At 39.3% G+C, this 16721-nt stretch overlaps 1 protein-coding gene across 1 annotated transcript in view; it reads right to left on the minus strand.

The window, feature by feature from the left end:
- ANP32A (acidic nuclear phosphoprotein 32 family member A) overlaps positions 1-16721 on the minus strand; it is a 118910-nt gene that overhangs the window by 99127 nt on the left and 3062 nt on the right. The window lies entirely within an intron of this gene.

The following is a 16721-nucleotide window of genomic DNA, read 5'->3' on the forward strand; positions in this document are numbered from 1 at the left end:
TTGAGCCTGGGAGGTTGAGGCCGCAGTCAGCTGTGATCATGCCACTGTACTCCAGCCTGGGCCACAAAGCCAGATCTTGTCTCTAAAAATAAATAAAATTTAAAAATCAAATCAGAAAATGGGTAATGAAAATACTAAACAGATAGCATTGTTTACTTAGTAACCTTTCTATGTTCATGACACAAATAGCCTGAAAGACTGACGAGCCACAGCAGCGTGTTATGGTACAGAGGAGAGAAAAGGGGAGAAGAAGTGGCCCTGGGAACTCATTGCCTTCTCTTTCCCTGGCTCAGCAGGGAGCTGGCTTCTTAGGGCTGAATTTGCTGACGAAAGAACAGGCTGATTCCAGATGTTGTTTCCTCGAGGAGCCCCCTTTCTGACAAGGTCTCATTCTCAACCTAGCAACTTCTGCAGTTACAAAGGAACATAGTATTACCTTTGCTTTGACCTCTAAGTATACATAGTGTTATGAAGATGGGGTCATTTGCCACCATGATGCTACACACAGCGTACCCAGACCTATCTCTGGGTGAAAGAATGAGAGCTTCGGTGGCCAGGTGCCTCTGATACTTCTCTACCTATGCAAATTTTCCAACCAACTATTTTATATTGGTGTTATACAGTGCTAAAGGTGTGGGTCCGTGCCCCAAATTACATTCTGGAAGATTTTCACCCCTAGTAAATATTGTCAGGATAGGCTAGTATGACGAGAGTTGGGGGTCTGGGGCCCCATACCCCAGGAATCAGAGGGGTGACCTTGGGCAGAGCGCTTCGCCTCCTGGGCCCAGTTTCCTCATCTCTGAGAGCTACTCTTAAAGACTTTTCTAATTCTTTTTTGTTGCTGTAGTTTATTTTTATTTCTGACTTTTCTAAACATCGGGTGCTTCTATTTTGACTACAGTTAACATGTGTGGTGTAAGGGATGTTTCTCACCCAACCAGAACACTCCATTAGCCAGAACCATCTCACTCCTGGCAGTGGGAGACACACAGCTCACTAGACCTGGAAAAGTTACCACAGCCAACATGTACATTGTTTTTTGCCTTATTATGGACAAATGTAAATATACAAAACATAGGATGGTATGATGCAGTGCTACTCAGAGTGTGGTTTGTAGACGGTGGTCTTACATCCATGAGAATGAGTACAGATTGAAAGTGCAGGAGAGGGAGGTGGGTGGGCTCTGGGTTGCCCTTCCAGCCTCAGTTTTGGGCTGGTCCCCTGGGCCTGGGTTTGGGAAGCGGGTGGTGCTTTCTCAACATTCCTGCCCCTCCCTCTCACAGCAGTCAAACACTGCATTTGTTGGTCTTGGGTGGGAGAGAGTTCCTCACGCCTCCCTCGTGGTAGCTAACCTATGTTGGTGTTGGTGTAGGGTACTGAACCCAGGACCATTTCCTGCCCCTCTCTCAAGGACAGAGGGGTTTTCTCCTCCCCTGTGACAGTAGGTCTGTGTCTGTGCCTTGAGGACAACAGTCTTTGCTGCCTCTACCAACCGAGGGCACTTTCTTTCTAGGCCAGGACTGAAGAAGCAGAAGCGGCTGTCACCTCTTGCCACCTGCGCCTCCAGGGGCTCTCCCACCGCCTGCCCTGCCTTCATCTCCATCTTGCCCTGCCCTCACCCCGCTCGTCTCTCTTCTGAGCACTCCGTGAGAACCTGGGAAAAAGAGCTTTTGGAGAATTGCAGACTCTCCTTGTGTCTGTTTCACATTCGGTCTTTATGAAAATTTTTGCTGATTCTTCTCGCCCTCTCGTATGACAGCTGCTCCTTCCTCCCAAGCTCAGCCTCAGCGGAGACCTTGCACGTCCCTCCCTGCCTAGGTGGGGCCCTGGCCCTCTCCGGAACTCAGGCAACTCCAGCCCTCAGACGGGCTCAAGGAAAGTTATGATTTTGTAGTTTATCTAGCTTTCCCACATTTTAGAGGCATTTCCAGCTTTCTGTATCCTAAGTAGAGGAGGAAAAAAATGGATTTGTTTTGTACGAAAATTTAAAAATGAGTATCCTGAGCTTGCTGAAATTGCTTAAAAAATGTGTTCTCCCATCTCCATTATTCAAGGACACTGGGTTCTTCAAATGTTTTCAAAACAAAATACAGAAACAATTTAGATATGCTACATTGTCTTCTGTGAGCAGTGGCATTGCTAATTCCACCTGGCTTGGATAAGGTTATAAACGAGAACGATCTCATTCTCATATTGAAAACTTTAGATATTGACATGCACAGTGTTCACTGAAAGCATTTTTATAGTGAAACATCAGAAGCTCCCTAGCAAAAGAAAGCTCCTCTTTCTTTCCACTACCCACCCACCAAGGGACAGCCATATATCTGACTGCTCAATGTCTATTTCCCAATAATTCCATGGAAATATCTCCTATTTCCCAATAATAGGAGAATGAATAAAATATGAAAAATGTAGACTCTAGGCACATTCAAAAGAGACAAAGCCTACCTTAAGGAAAGAATATGCTATTCATGTATCACGTGCTAAATAATTAAAACAGCCAGACACAGTGGCTCACACCTATAATTCCAGCACTTTGGGAGGCCAAGGCAGGAGGATTGCTTGAGCCCAGGAGTTTGAGACCAGCCTAGACAACATAGTGAGAGACAACACCTGTCTCCACAAAATACAAAAATTGGTCAGGTGTGGTGGTACATGCCTGTAGTTCCTGCTACTTGGAAGGCTGAGGTGGGAGGATCACTTGAGCCCAGAAGGTCCAGGCTGCAGTGAGCATGATTGCCCCACTGAATTCCTGCCTGGGCGACATAGCAAAACTCTGTATCAAAAAAAAAAAAAACCAAAACACCAAAACAAACAAAAAAGAATTAATGCAGTCTGAAGGGTGCAGAGGTGAGGCAGAACTGCCGCCCAAACATCTGTAGCAAATTAGCCAGTGGAAAGAAGTCAGCTAAACCTGGTAGAGGCGAATGGAGAAACAGACCACCTCTACCGCAACCTTCCCACGATATTTTTAAACCTTCTGGATGAAAAATATTTGACTTAAAAAATAAAATTACGTGCATAAAATCTGAAAACATTCTTGTTGCAAAAATGTTTAAGCAATGACAGTATAAAGAGTGCCACGTATCTTGTTTCCAATCTCTCTCCTCTCCCTAGAGAGATCATCATTCACAGCTGGCTGTATTTCCTACTGGAAGTTTTTCTCTGCATTTATATATAAATATGTCCAGAAACGAGTGAACAGGTGTTTAATTTGTCTATGTTTTTGCATACTCTTCATGTTCATCTGCAATTCCTTTTATTTTATTCAACAATATATATTATTTTGGGGCCAGGATAATGGTGAGGGGAGGGAGGCGTTTGGGCACACAGTTTAAGGGACTCCTCAAAGCAACTGGAGGAATTGCCAAAAGCTCAGTAATCAAGATAAATTTCAGTGCAGTATTTAAAAAAATCTAAATTAACACAAGACTGTGTAATGAACAAAACATCCAAGTCTTAAATAAAGACTGTATCTGTATTACTGAGTGCTCCTTTGGCTCTGGGCTTCAATACGAATGAGGAGGTGACTGTTACTGGTCCTGTCCATGCGACCTTTCTATGTCGGTATGTATAGATCTTTTTTCCTTAAAAAAATCATGTGTAGAAATCATTTCAGACTTCCAAAAATTGCAGGTAACTCCCATATTACTTTACCCAATTGCTGAGGCTACTAAATTTTCTCTTCGCTGACATTGCTTCTAGGTCCTGTCAGTGGGTAACACTAGGAAACTCTGGAGGCTGGGAAGTCCAAGATCAAGACACTAGCAGGCTCAGCTGTTTACCCGCTCTCTTTACTTATATATGCCCATTATTATGAGTCTTTTAAGGAACCATCACATATTTTCCAAAAAACTAGGATGTAAAACCAGTATACAGCCTCCAAATGAGGACATCAACATTGGTTCCTTACTGCCATCCAATCCATAGTTCTCACTCTCACTGGCCACTTGTCCTAACAGTGTCTCTGTTTCTTTCCTGGCCCAGGAAATACATGTTACATTTAATTGTGTTGTCTCCTCAGACTCATAAATCTGCAACAGGTCTTTTGCCTTTTCCTGATTTTTTAGGTCCTTGACAGAAAGTAAGTACAGGACTTCCATTCTGTGGGAGGAATTTCAATGTGGGATGTTTTCTTAAGACTAGATTCGGGTACACCAAGATCTACCACTGCGTTCTTCCTAGGGTATTCCATCCAGGAGCACACAATGTTGACCCATCCTAACCCTGGGGATGTTAGCCCTGCTCATCTAGTTGTGTCATTGCCCCATTTCTTCACCATAAGGTCACGATTCTTCCCTTGATAACATAATATTTTTGTAAAGAGGTATTCAGAGATTATTGCAATATCTTTTTTCCCATCAAACTTTCACCCAGCCTTAGCATCTGTTGACAATTCTCACTTCAACTGGGCATCCCCATGATGGTCGCCAATGCTGATTTTCTATTTCCATGATGCCTTCTACATGTATTAGATGGCATTCTACTGTAAAGAAGAGCTTTCCCCACAACTTATTTATTTGTTTATATCAGTGTGGACTCATGATCTCCTATTTTATTCAGTAGGTGTAATTCATTATTATCCTTATTTATTCTGATTGTTCAGATTGTCCCTGTTTTGGCCAACGGGAACTCTGTAAAGCTAATTCCTATGTCCTTTTGATAGATATCCATGGAACATTTTTTCACTTTCTGACACAATAAAAGTTTCCAGCCTTGTCTCATCCCTTCCCTGCTCCAGTCCTAGAACTAGCCATTTCCCCAAGGAACACTGGTACCTTTTAGTAAGAATGTAATTTAGGAACCAAGACTGGAAAATCAGATGTGCTCATTCCCACTGAGGTGCCATTGCTTTCAGGCCCTGTTGGTGGACAATACTAGGAAACAGAAATCCTAGAAACCCAATAGATGCTGGGAAATCCAAGATCAAGGCACTAGCAGGCTCAGTTGTTTAATGAGGGCTCCTCTTAGCTTTCAAGATGGCACCGTGGTGCTGGATCCTCTGGAGGTGAGGAATGCTGTGTCGTCACATGGCAGAAGGAGGGCTGAACCTGCAGGAAGCCTCTTTTATAAAGGACATTAATCTATTCATGAGGGAGGAGCCTTCATGGCCTAATCAGCTTTTGGAGGCTCCACCTCTTAGTACCATCACATTAGCCGTTAAGTTTCAACACTTAAATTTTGGAGGGAACATGTTTAAACCGCACATACATACTCACAAACATGTGAATGCACTCAAACATCTACATCTATTCCTATATCTATCTCTGTATATACATATATATATATGGTCTTCATCTGTCTATAAAATCTATAGCTAGATATCTATATGCTTCTACATGTATACTGACATCTCCATACATACTTTTGTTTTGTTTTGTTTTGAGACTGAGTCTCCTTCTGTCACCCAGGCTGGACTGTGGTGGCATGATCTCAGCTCACTGCAACCTCTGGCATCCTGGTTCAAGCGATCTTCATGCTTCAGCCACTCAAGCAGCTGGGACTACAGGTGCCCGCCACCATGCCCTGCTAATTTTTGTTATTTTTAGTAGAACGGGGTTTCACCATGTTGGCCAGGCTGGTCTCAAACTCCTGACCTTAAGTGATTCACCTGCTTTGGGCTTCCAAAGTGCTGAGATGACAGGCATGAGCCACCACGCCTGGCTGGAATATGTACTTCTTTTAAACTAATTTTCCATATTTTGGATGTACCTTAGTTATCTATGACTACATTGATGGACCAAAAAATGGGTAGCCTCTTAGGCTCTCCTTGATTTGTATAACAACATTACAAACAAGGACTAAAGCCTCCTTTTATCTAATTCTGATCCAGTTCACAGACCAAGAGGCCTTCGAAAACAGGGGAAACTGGGTAGAACGACTAACTATAATGTCGCAAGTATGTACCCAGGGTCCAACTCCAGTTCATTCCTAATGGAAAAAACAATTAACCATCTAACTGTGCTGTGAGAAAAGAGAAGTACTCAGAATTTGGGAAATACCCAGATACCTTAATTCATAGCAACCCAGGAAGCCACTGTGGTCCCCAGAGGATATGGGGTCTTATAGGGTAAACCTTAGTCTTAAAACACACATGCAGTACTTCAAAGACTTTTCCCTTGCCAATGGAGTTAGAGCTTCCCAAGTGCATCAACATATTCTTGCTTCATTCTAGGTCAGTAGAAGACTTGAAAAAGAATTGGCAGGCAGCATATACCGTTTATGACACCGTGTCACAGATGGGAAAGTAAAGTTTTGGCATGTGAAAGGAATTTTAGCATCCATGCCCTTAGGAGACCCCATTCCTCCACTTCCTTGATGCCTGTATTCCAGGTTTTTAGCAGTGAGCACTTTTTGGACAACAGTCCTGCAGCTTCCCACGCTATTCAGAGATTCTGTGTTGGGAATGGCTCAATTTCCAACATTCAGAGAGTCCTCCAGCCTCAGGTCAGCCACTCAAGGAGAAGCTGGAGCTGTCTTCTTCCTATCCCCATCTTCCTCCATCCCCCGGGCCAGCTTGCCTCCTTTAGTCATAATTAGACTCTTCTTATATCTTTCAGCTAAGAATGGTCAAGGTTCACGTTTTCATGCACAGTAGGACCAGACTGCATCGTGTGATAGTTTAAGGTTAGGTGGTTAACTGTGATGTAAAAATACACAAAAATCTGAAAATAGTAAGCATTTCAATACCTGCTTTTATAACCAGTTTAATATTTACTCGTCTACTATTTAATTTATAATATAATATTATTAGTCAATTTAGGAAAGTAAAATGTGTGTCATTTATTTTTAGCCCTAATTTACTAGAATAACTTTCAATGGAATTTTAAAAATCTAGAAAATACATGTCTTTTCTAACTGTAGCACCAGTAGTAAAAAATAATTATTATGAAAGTAATTTTGAAGACATGACAACCAAGAGTTTCTACTAGATTGACTCAGAAGTATGATCCTTTATGTACTGAGTTCTGTTGTATTGCTCTAATTAATTGAGAAGTACTAAAATTTGAATGTGTTATTTGCAGAGATATACTGGCTAATGTAAGCAATTCCACCATCAAGATGTAGGCAACATGTACACGCAAATCATTAAGACATATATTTTCAACCAAAATAATTGAAAGAAGGAATATTGAATTGAAAAGCTAACAGAAAATAATGTTCAATATTTCATATATGAAGAGTGAGGAGTACTTTTCAGGCTTCTTATCAAGTAGCACTTTGCATGACTAGGACAAAAATTAAATTGTGGAGACATTACCAAAAACTTCATCAAAAATGTTTACTTGGAAATGATGGGAAAATCTTGCACAAAGACACTGTGAAGACTATTTTCCAATTACACTATAGATCAATGTATTTTAAAACTAGCTAATTATGTGGAAGACCAATTTATGGTACAAATAAAGCCAGCATACTATTTTTTAATGAACCTGATGTACAGGTAATGCTAACAAAGCAATTCTTTTAGTGTATGTGTTATTTGAGCATGATGGTGATATGGAAGTAGAATTCTTTTTTTTCCAACTTCATTACTGCAAACACAACTAACTCAGAACTGTATAAAATGATGATAGATTACATTGTCTATGTGATTTGGAGATTAAGGGTAGAAGTATTTTTGATGCACAGATAATAAATGCACAGATGTATTACCTGTGCATCAGACAGGTAAGCATTCTGGAGTAGTTAATCCAGAGAAAAGAGCCGGGCCAGATGTAAACCAACATGTTGTTCCATCATTGAGAAAGTCTTGCTGTCAAAAAAACAAAACAAAAAATCCCCAGCTGAACCAATTGTGTCTTAGTGGCATAGATAAAACTGTGAATTACATAAAGGAGTATGTGTTAAATTTGAGGTTATTCTATTATGTGATCATATGGAAGCTAATCACAAACAAGAATTGTTGTATAATGAGGTTTGAATTCTACAAAGAATAAACATTCTTCGAAAACACCAACTCTTGCTATTTCTGCAACATAAGAAACTAATTTGATCCCAGCTTTTTAAAGATGTAAACATCTTTTTAAAGGTGTCAGAGTTGCTCACTTTTATGTTATTCTCAATATTTGGAGCTATCTCACTAATTTCATGCAAGGAGGAAATGAATTATTTTCAAATGACAGATAAGATGGAATGCCAAAATGGCAAAACAAGATAGAAGATTGGAAGGACAAAGTTTCTGCAGATGGTTATGGCATGTTTCATAATTTCACATTTACTGATAGCATAGATGAAGATCTTGACACTACACATCTGCAAAATGTCCTCATTAAATGACTGAAAGTAAATGAGCTTTGTGCGGGCAGAAGTCTACTGCACAACCAGGTAAGGGCGCCACGTGGAAGAAGTGCTTGGCTCACTGGGGGTCTGAATGTAGATGTGTACAAACATTTTGAAGAGCAACTTGACAGTGCATACTGACATTTTAAAAATATGATCTTATTGTGAAATATAATTTGCAGAGAAGTATATGAGACAGAAAGGAAGAGCTCAATGATTGGTCATAAAAGGAACACCTGTATAACTTCTACCCAGGTCAAAATAACTAGTAGCATTTCACTTTTATTAATGCAATCCATTTTGCCTTCTATTTGATGTCTAGTTGGAAAACATCCTTCCATTAATTAACGTTAATGGAATTTTTCAAAATAACTGTAACTGAAATTCTGGCCAGTTCTATATAAACATTGCATTCCTTTGAAAAGTTCAATGGTTAAAAGAAATCAAAATATTAAAAGGAAGAAGAAATAAATATCAGTCCAAAGGTTTATAGGGGTAGCAGTCTGTCAAGAAGGTAAGATGTTAAGTTCTGACTGGAGCAGGAGTTCCAGGGTTGCAGAAAGTGGGTACAGCAAGAGTGGAGGAGTGAGAGGAAGGCTGGTGTGGAAATGGTCTGGCAAAACATTTTAGAGAAGCACTGGGACTCAGGGAAAGCTCAGTGAGGCTAGATTTCAGAGTGGTTGATAACAAAATTCCAAATCTGTAAAAACGCAACTCTGAGTTTTAAATACAGTTGATCCTCAAATGATTCAGGGGTTAGGTGCGCCCACCCCTTGCTCAGTCGAAAATCCACGTGCAACTTTGGACTCCCCGAAAACTTTACTGATAGCCTTACTGATAACATAAACAGTCAATGAACACATAATTAGTAGGTTACATGTATTATATACTGTGTTCTTAAAGTAAGCTAGAACAGAAGAAAATGTTATTTAAAGAATTCTAAGGAAATCCATTGACGGTACTCTACTGTATTTATCCATATCATAATGGTAAAAGAACAAAAAGTACAGAGGCTTCATTAATCAGCCACTTAAGGCTTGGCCATTCACGGCACCAGTAAGATTTAAACTGCAAGGTCAGTCAAAACAAAGGCAACTGTAGCTCATGAATGACTGAAAATAGATCAACTTTACCAAAACGGAGAGTCAGTTAAGTCTTACTACATGGATGTGGGGAAGAGAGTACTCAGGTCTGTATTTGTGGGAAGGTAAACTGGTACAAGCTTTATGGATGGCCCATATATAAATTTGACCCATATATAAAATTTTAAATACACATATACTCTGATTGAGTAAAGTCATTTCTGAGAATCCAGTGCACTGAATATTTGCACAGATTTGCAAAAATATATGAATAAGGAAAGCTTATTGCTGAGTCTTTATAATATTTGTAATAGTTAAAAGTTGACGACCTAGATATTTAACAATAAAGTTAAAAACTTCATTGTAGAGCCAGACTGTGGAATACTATGCAGTCAGAAAAAGGAGGTGATTTGTATAAACATGGAAGTAAGTTAGGAATAAACTGGGGAGAAGAAAACAAGTCACATGTACAGTATTAAAATAAATTAAAAATTAAAAGAATCTGAATACACGTGTATATGTGTGCTCATAAATAATTCAGGAAGTACTATATTCCCAGCAAACTGTTAAGAGTGGTTAATGCTTGGGAGTGGGACTGGAAGTATCTCATTGGAAGTTTTTAGGATGCATTTATATTACTTTTTATTTTTAAGGCAGAATTTCTTTTTTCTTTTCTTTTTTTTTTTTTTTTTTTTTTTTTGAGGCAGAGTCTGACTCTTACCTAGGCTGGAGTGCAGTGGTGCAATCTTGTTTCACTGCAACCTCTGCCTCCCAGTTTCAAGTGATTCTCCTGTCTTAGCCTCCCAAGTAGCTATGATTACGGATTCTTGCCACCATGCCTGGCTAATTTTTGTATTTTTAGTAGAGATGGGGTTTCACTATGTCAGCCAGGCTGCTCTCAAACTCCTGACCTCAGGTGATCTGCCTGCTTCAGCTTCCCAAAGTGCTGAGATTGCAAGCATGAGCCACCATGCCCATACCCAACCAGAATTTCTTTAAAAACACTTTTTTTTTCAAGAATCAGAGAGCTGTTGTTAGGTCCTGACTCTGAATATCATGTACTTGCATTGTCCACATAAGAGACAAAAAGCAGTAGTGACTGTCACTGGTGAGAAACCAGGCTCTCCACACCATCCTAGGTATAGACATAGGAAAAAAAAGAAAAACACTAATCTATCCCACTATATTTTTAGGAAAAGGGTTCAGGTAGGTAATGTTGAAGTCACTTGTCAACGCTAATATATTGCCTAAAGAACTAAAGTTATATGTTTGGGCCTATTCATACTGCTCTATTTTAAATATGGAGGATAAAAAGAATAAAGAATGCTTTTCCTTCTTCCCCAAGTTATTTCTTACTCTCTTGGGTTTTCCCAAGCCTACATCTGTCTCTCTCTAGACACCATCCAAGTAAATTTTAAGATATTTTTAAAACAGGAAGCAGAAGCTGTCTGTGAATGGCGCTAAGATAAATGTTATTTCTGGAAGGTTCCAAATGGCCTGGGGGAGTGAAGTGGGTCAGAACTAATAGAAACAAATTTGAAAAAGTTGCACGGTACAAGATCAAAACACAAAATTTAGTCATATTTCTATACATAAACAATGAACAATTTGAAAAGAAAATTGAGAACAATTATATTTACAATAGCATCAAAAAATAAAATACCTAAGAATAAATTTTACCAAAAAGGTGAAAGACTTGTACACTGAAAACTATAAAACACAGCTAAAAGAAATTTTAAAAGACCTAAATAAATGAAAAGACATTTGTGTTCATGGATCATAACACACAGAGAGCCCTGAAGAGCTGAAACAATCTTGAAAAGAAAAACGAAGTTGAAGGACTCACACTTTTAGATTTCAAAACTTACTACAAAGCTACAGTAATCAAAACTGTGATACTGCCATAAGAACAGACAGATAGACCACTGGAATGCAATTAAGAGTTGAGAAATAAGCCCACACATCTATGTCCAGTTGATTTTTGGCAAGAGTGCCAAGACTGTTCAATAGGGAAAGAATAGTATCTCCAAATAGTAGTGCTAGGACAACTGGCTGTCCATATGCAAAAGAATTAAGTTGGATCCCTACCTCACACCATATTTTAAAAATCAATTTAGAATGGACTGACAATCTAAACATAAAAGCTAAAATTATAAAATCTTTAGAAGAAAATATAGAGGTAAATCTTCATGACTTCAGATCTGGTAATGGTTTCATAAATATGATATCAGAAGCATGAGCAACCAGAGGAAAAATATAGGCATATTGGACTTCATCAAATTTAAAAACTTTTGTGTATAAAAGAGGTTATCTAGAAACTGATAAGACAACCTAGAGAAAAGGAGAAAAATACCTGCAAGTCATATCTAGAAAGTGATAAGACAACCTAGAGAATGGGAGAAAAATACCTGCAAGTCATATATTTGACAAGAGTCTGCTGTCCAGAATATATAAAGAATTCTTACAACTCAGTAACAAAAAGAAAAACACCACAATTAAAAAATGGGGAAAAAACTTGAACAGGCATTTCCCCAAAAAGGGCATACAAGTGGCCAAAATGCACCTGAATAAAATGTGTAATATCATTAGTCATTTGGAAAATGCAAATCAAAATCACAATGAAACTTCATACCCACTACGGTGGCTGTAAGTAAAACAAATGAACCAGAAAATAAGGAGTCTTGGTACGGATGTGAAAAAAACCAACTCCTTGTATATTGCTGGTGGGAATGCAAAATGTCCAGCTGTTGTGGAAAAGTTTGGCAGTTCCTCAAAAAGTAATATAAAGAATTTCAGTTTGATCTAGTAATTTCAAATAACAGTCCCAATAATTGAAAACAGGTACTCAAACAAACACACTGATGTTCAAGGTCACAGCAGCACTATTCACAACAGCCAAAAGGTTGGAAAGAACCTAAATGTCCACCAACAGATAAAAGGATAAACAAATTGTGATATATACATATAATGGAATGTTATTTTACCATAAAAAGAAATTAAATGCTGATGCATGCTACAGTATGAATGAACTTCAAAAACAGTATGCTAAGTAAAAGAAGCCAGTCACAAAAGGCTACGTATTATAACATTCCATTGATATAAAATATTCACAATAGGTAAATCCAAAGAGACAAAGCAGACTGTTGTTTTCCATGGGTTACAATGAGAGGGAAATAAGAAATAACTGCTTATCAGGCATGAAGTTTTCTTTTGGGGAGATAAAATATTTGTTTGTTTGTAGAAATGGAGTCTCACTGTGTTGCCCAGGCTGGTCTTGGACTCCTGGGCTCAAGTGGTCCTCCTGCCTTGGCCTCTCAAAGTGCTGGGATTACAGGTGTGAGCCACTGTACCCTGCCAAAAAAATGTTTTGAAACTAGTTAGAAGTAGTAATTATACAACACCGTGAATGTACTAAATGCCGCCAAACTGTTCTCTTTAAAATGGCTAATTTTATGTATGTGACGTTCACCTCAGTTAAAAAAATAAGCATCAATGAGATGCTGACTTCTACTCTTCTTCAATTAACTACTCAGAGTAGGAATAAAGGGAAAAAAGACCTAAAAATCGAGTCTACCTTTGTGTGATCAACTACTGAATCGTCTCTAGGCTGCACTGACCACCTCGGAGACCACTAGCAGTATCTGCCAATTTCAACATTGAAAATTAAGCATTTATCCTTAATATGGTTCACTGACATTAAAATAAATGAAAGTGGCGGGCTAGGTGTGGTGGCTCATGCCTGTAATCCCAGTACTTTGGGAGGCCAAGGCCGGTGGGTCACTCGATACCAGGAGTTCAAGACCAGCCTGGCCAAGACGGCAAAACCCCATCTCTACTAAAAATACAAAAATTAGCTGGGAGTGGTGGTACATGCCTGTAATTCCAGCTACTCAGGAGGCTGAGGCAGGAGAATCATTTGAATCTGGAAGGTGGAGGTTGCAGTAAGCCAAGATTGTGCCACTGCAGAGCAGTGTGGGCAACAGAGCAAGATTCTGCTAAAAGAAGAGGGGAAAAAAGAAAGAGAGAGAGAGTGGCAAGTTTTTCATCTTGGTTCAAACTGCTTACTAGCGCCATCTGCTGCATTTGTCCCCCACTACAGTCCAGGGCTTCTCAGCTCTAGTTGTGTATTAGAGTTACTTATCTAAAATCTTTTGTATTCTCTAATTCTTTTTTTAAAAAGTCCCAATGTCCAGACTCCACCCGAAAAATTCTGATTCAATTGGTTGGCGATAGGGCTGGTTTTTCTTTTTTTAAATTAAACTTTTATTTTGAGATAATTGTAGATTCATATGCATTTATGTAGAAAATAATACAGTGATTCCACATACCCTTTACCCAGTGTTCTCCAATAGTAGCATCTTATAAAACAAGATGTGTACAATTTCAGCACCAGGATTAGGATTTTTTTTTTTTTTTTTTTTTTTCTGAGACAGGGTCTTGCTTTGTCACTCAGGCTGGAGTGCAGTGGTGTGATTACGGCATTCCTAGGTTCAAGCCTTTCTCCCACCTCAGACTCCCAAGTAACTGGGACTACAGGAACGGGCGGCCATACGCGGCAAATTTTTGTATTTTTTCATGGAGATGGGTTTTCATCACGTTGCCAAGGCTGGTCTTGAACTCCTGGGCTCAAGGGATCCATCCGCCTCAGCTTCCCAAAGTGCTAGGATTACAGGCATGAGCCACCATGCCTGGCTCTCCACTAGGATACAGACATTGCTACAATAAAGATAAGAACATTTCCATCACCAAAGGATACCTGTGTAGCCCATTTTTAACCACACCTGCTTACCTCCCACTCCTCTCTCCCATCCCCTACTCTTGCAACAACTAACCTTACTGTATTTCTGTGATTGTCATTTTAAGAATGTTATATAAACAGAATCATATAATATGTTATCGTTGGAGACTGACTTTTTTCACCCAGCATCATTCACTGAAGGTTCTTCTAAGTTGTTGCATGTATCGTTGCATGTGTCAGAAGTTCATTTCTTCCACTGCTGAACAGTAAGTCGTCCACGGTGTGGGTCCACCACAGTGTGTATAATCATTTGCCCACTGAAGGACAGCTGAGTTGTTTCCAGGATAGTTATGATGAATAAGGCTGCTGTGATTACTCATGCATAGGTTTTTATGTGGGCATAAGTTTTCATTTTCTTGAAGAAGTGCCCAAGAGTGCACTTGTTGAGCTGTATGGTTTTTGCATAGTTTTATAAGAAAATGCCAAACTGCCTTGCAGAGTTGGCTGCTGGAAAAATCCACCAGCAATTCATAAGTGATTCAGTTTCTCTGTATCCTCAACAGCATTTGATGTCACTCTTTTTATTTTAGTCATCCTGGTATGTGTGTAGCGATACCTCATGTAGTTTTAATTCACATCTCCTTGGTGGCTAATGATGCTGAACACCTTTTCAGGTGCATTATTTGCATCTGTATATTCTCTTCAGTGAATGTCTGTGTCTTTTGCCCATTTTCAAACTGATATTTCTCACTGTTGACTTCTGATTCTCTTTATTCTAGACACTAGTCCTTTGTGAGATTTGTGATTTGCAGATTAAAAAAAAATTGTAATTTGTCTTTCAGCCTAACAGGGCCTTTCTCAGAGCAAACCTTTTAAATTTTGATGCAGTCCAACTTATCAGTTGTTTTTCTTTTATTAATCATGCTTTTGTTGCCAAATCCAAAAACATTTCGCCTAATTGTAGATGCTGAAGATTTTAAAACCCAGGCCTTAATTTGGTCAGGTCTGCCTGCTCTGCTTGCTTTTTTTGGTAGTTTGCCTCTTGTTATTTTTTTCCCCTTCCTGTTTCCATGCAGCTGAAGGCCTCAGTAGCTGAAGCCCTTGCTGCTGAACACTGAGATTTACCCTTCACTGGCTCCTTTACCGATAACTCATGGGTCGCCATGGTAATGGTCACTTGGGTTGTTTTTCAGGAACTTGGGCCAGCTTCTGTCCAGTTTGAACTGGTTGAGACCACTTCCCCTTCAACTGGGCTTGTGCAATTGCTGTAGAGGCGGCGTTCTGATGTTAGAGGGCCAAAACTCCACCCTCGGATCATGCTAACACTGGCATTTTCTGTGCATATGTTCTATGAAATGACACTTGTGCAGAACCTGCCAGTTTATTTTTCCCCATTGTCAATCACCTTTCCCCACACCTTAGACCACCCCACTTCCCTAGCCCATAAATATCGCTGAGCCTAATCTTTGGGGAGGCAGATTTGAGAGCTGTCTCCCACCTCCTCACCCAGCAGCCTTGTAAATAAATCTTTTCTCTTTTGCAAATCCAGGTTACTGTGACTGACTTACTGTGCATGGGCAGAACAGACCTGGACTTGGCTGATAATAATTTTCTCCTATTTTTTTCTTAAAGTTTTATAGATTTACACCCGTGAGTCAATTTTGAGTTAATTTTTGTATGAAGTGTGAGATTTAGGTTGATGCTCATGTTTTTACCTGTGCATGTCCAATTGCTCCAGCACCATTTGTTGAAAAGGCAATCCTTCCTTCATTTAATTGCCTTTGCATTTTGTAAAAAATCACCTGGACATATTTGTGTGGTCTATTTCTGGATTTTAAATCTGTTCTGTTCCATTGATGTATGTGTCTATTTCTCTGCCAGTACCACACAATCTTGATTATTGGTTAAGTTAAAAAAGTTTCTGCACTAATTCTCAGTGTGGCCTGAGAACCATTTTTGAAGCTAGAAGAACATCTCCAAGGGACTGACTAGTCTAATTATCCCTTGCAATCCAGAGAGGTATAGTGAGAATGTGCTGTACTGAGACAAAAGACCTGGGTCTTGTAGTCTCAGCTCATCAGGATGATTAATGTGAAAGGAAACATATTTCCTACCCTCCCAGTGTGTGTGAAAGGAAATATATTTAATCTATATATAAGGTTTAGACTTAAGTATAATTCAAATACAAAGGGTTATTATTTTAGGCATAAGCAAAATGAGATTCAGAGATTAAGGTTCTCCTTACCCAAAGTCATCTTCTATTTGATTTGGTGATAATCATCAGAAGTTTCACATATTATTCAGCACATAAATATAGAGTCTAAACTCTGCCAGGCACTGTGAAAAGTTCCTGGTGTATGAACACAAAAAGACATGGTCTCCGTCCTTAAGAATCTTTCTACGTAGTGAGGACATAATTAATTTTATAAAAGTTAAGTGAATACAAATTAAATTTGTATTGAGTATTCCTTTAGAACTCCAGGATTCACCTAGGTGGATGAATCCACAGGACAATAAATCATTGTCACAATTCTCTGTAAGTCCCCAGCTACACTCTCAGACTCTGACGGGGATGCACATGACTTTGGTAGAGTCAATAGGAAAGAGAGGATCTTCCT

Source organism: Callithrix jacchus, chromosome 8 (assembly GCF_049354715.1).
Source record: "Callithrix jacchus isolate 240 chromosome 8, calJac240_pri, whole genome shotgun sequence".
Classification (NCBI taxonomy): Eukaryota; Metazoa; Chordata; class Mammalia; order Primates; family Cebidae; genus Callithrix; species Callithrix jacchus.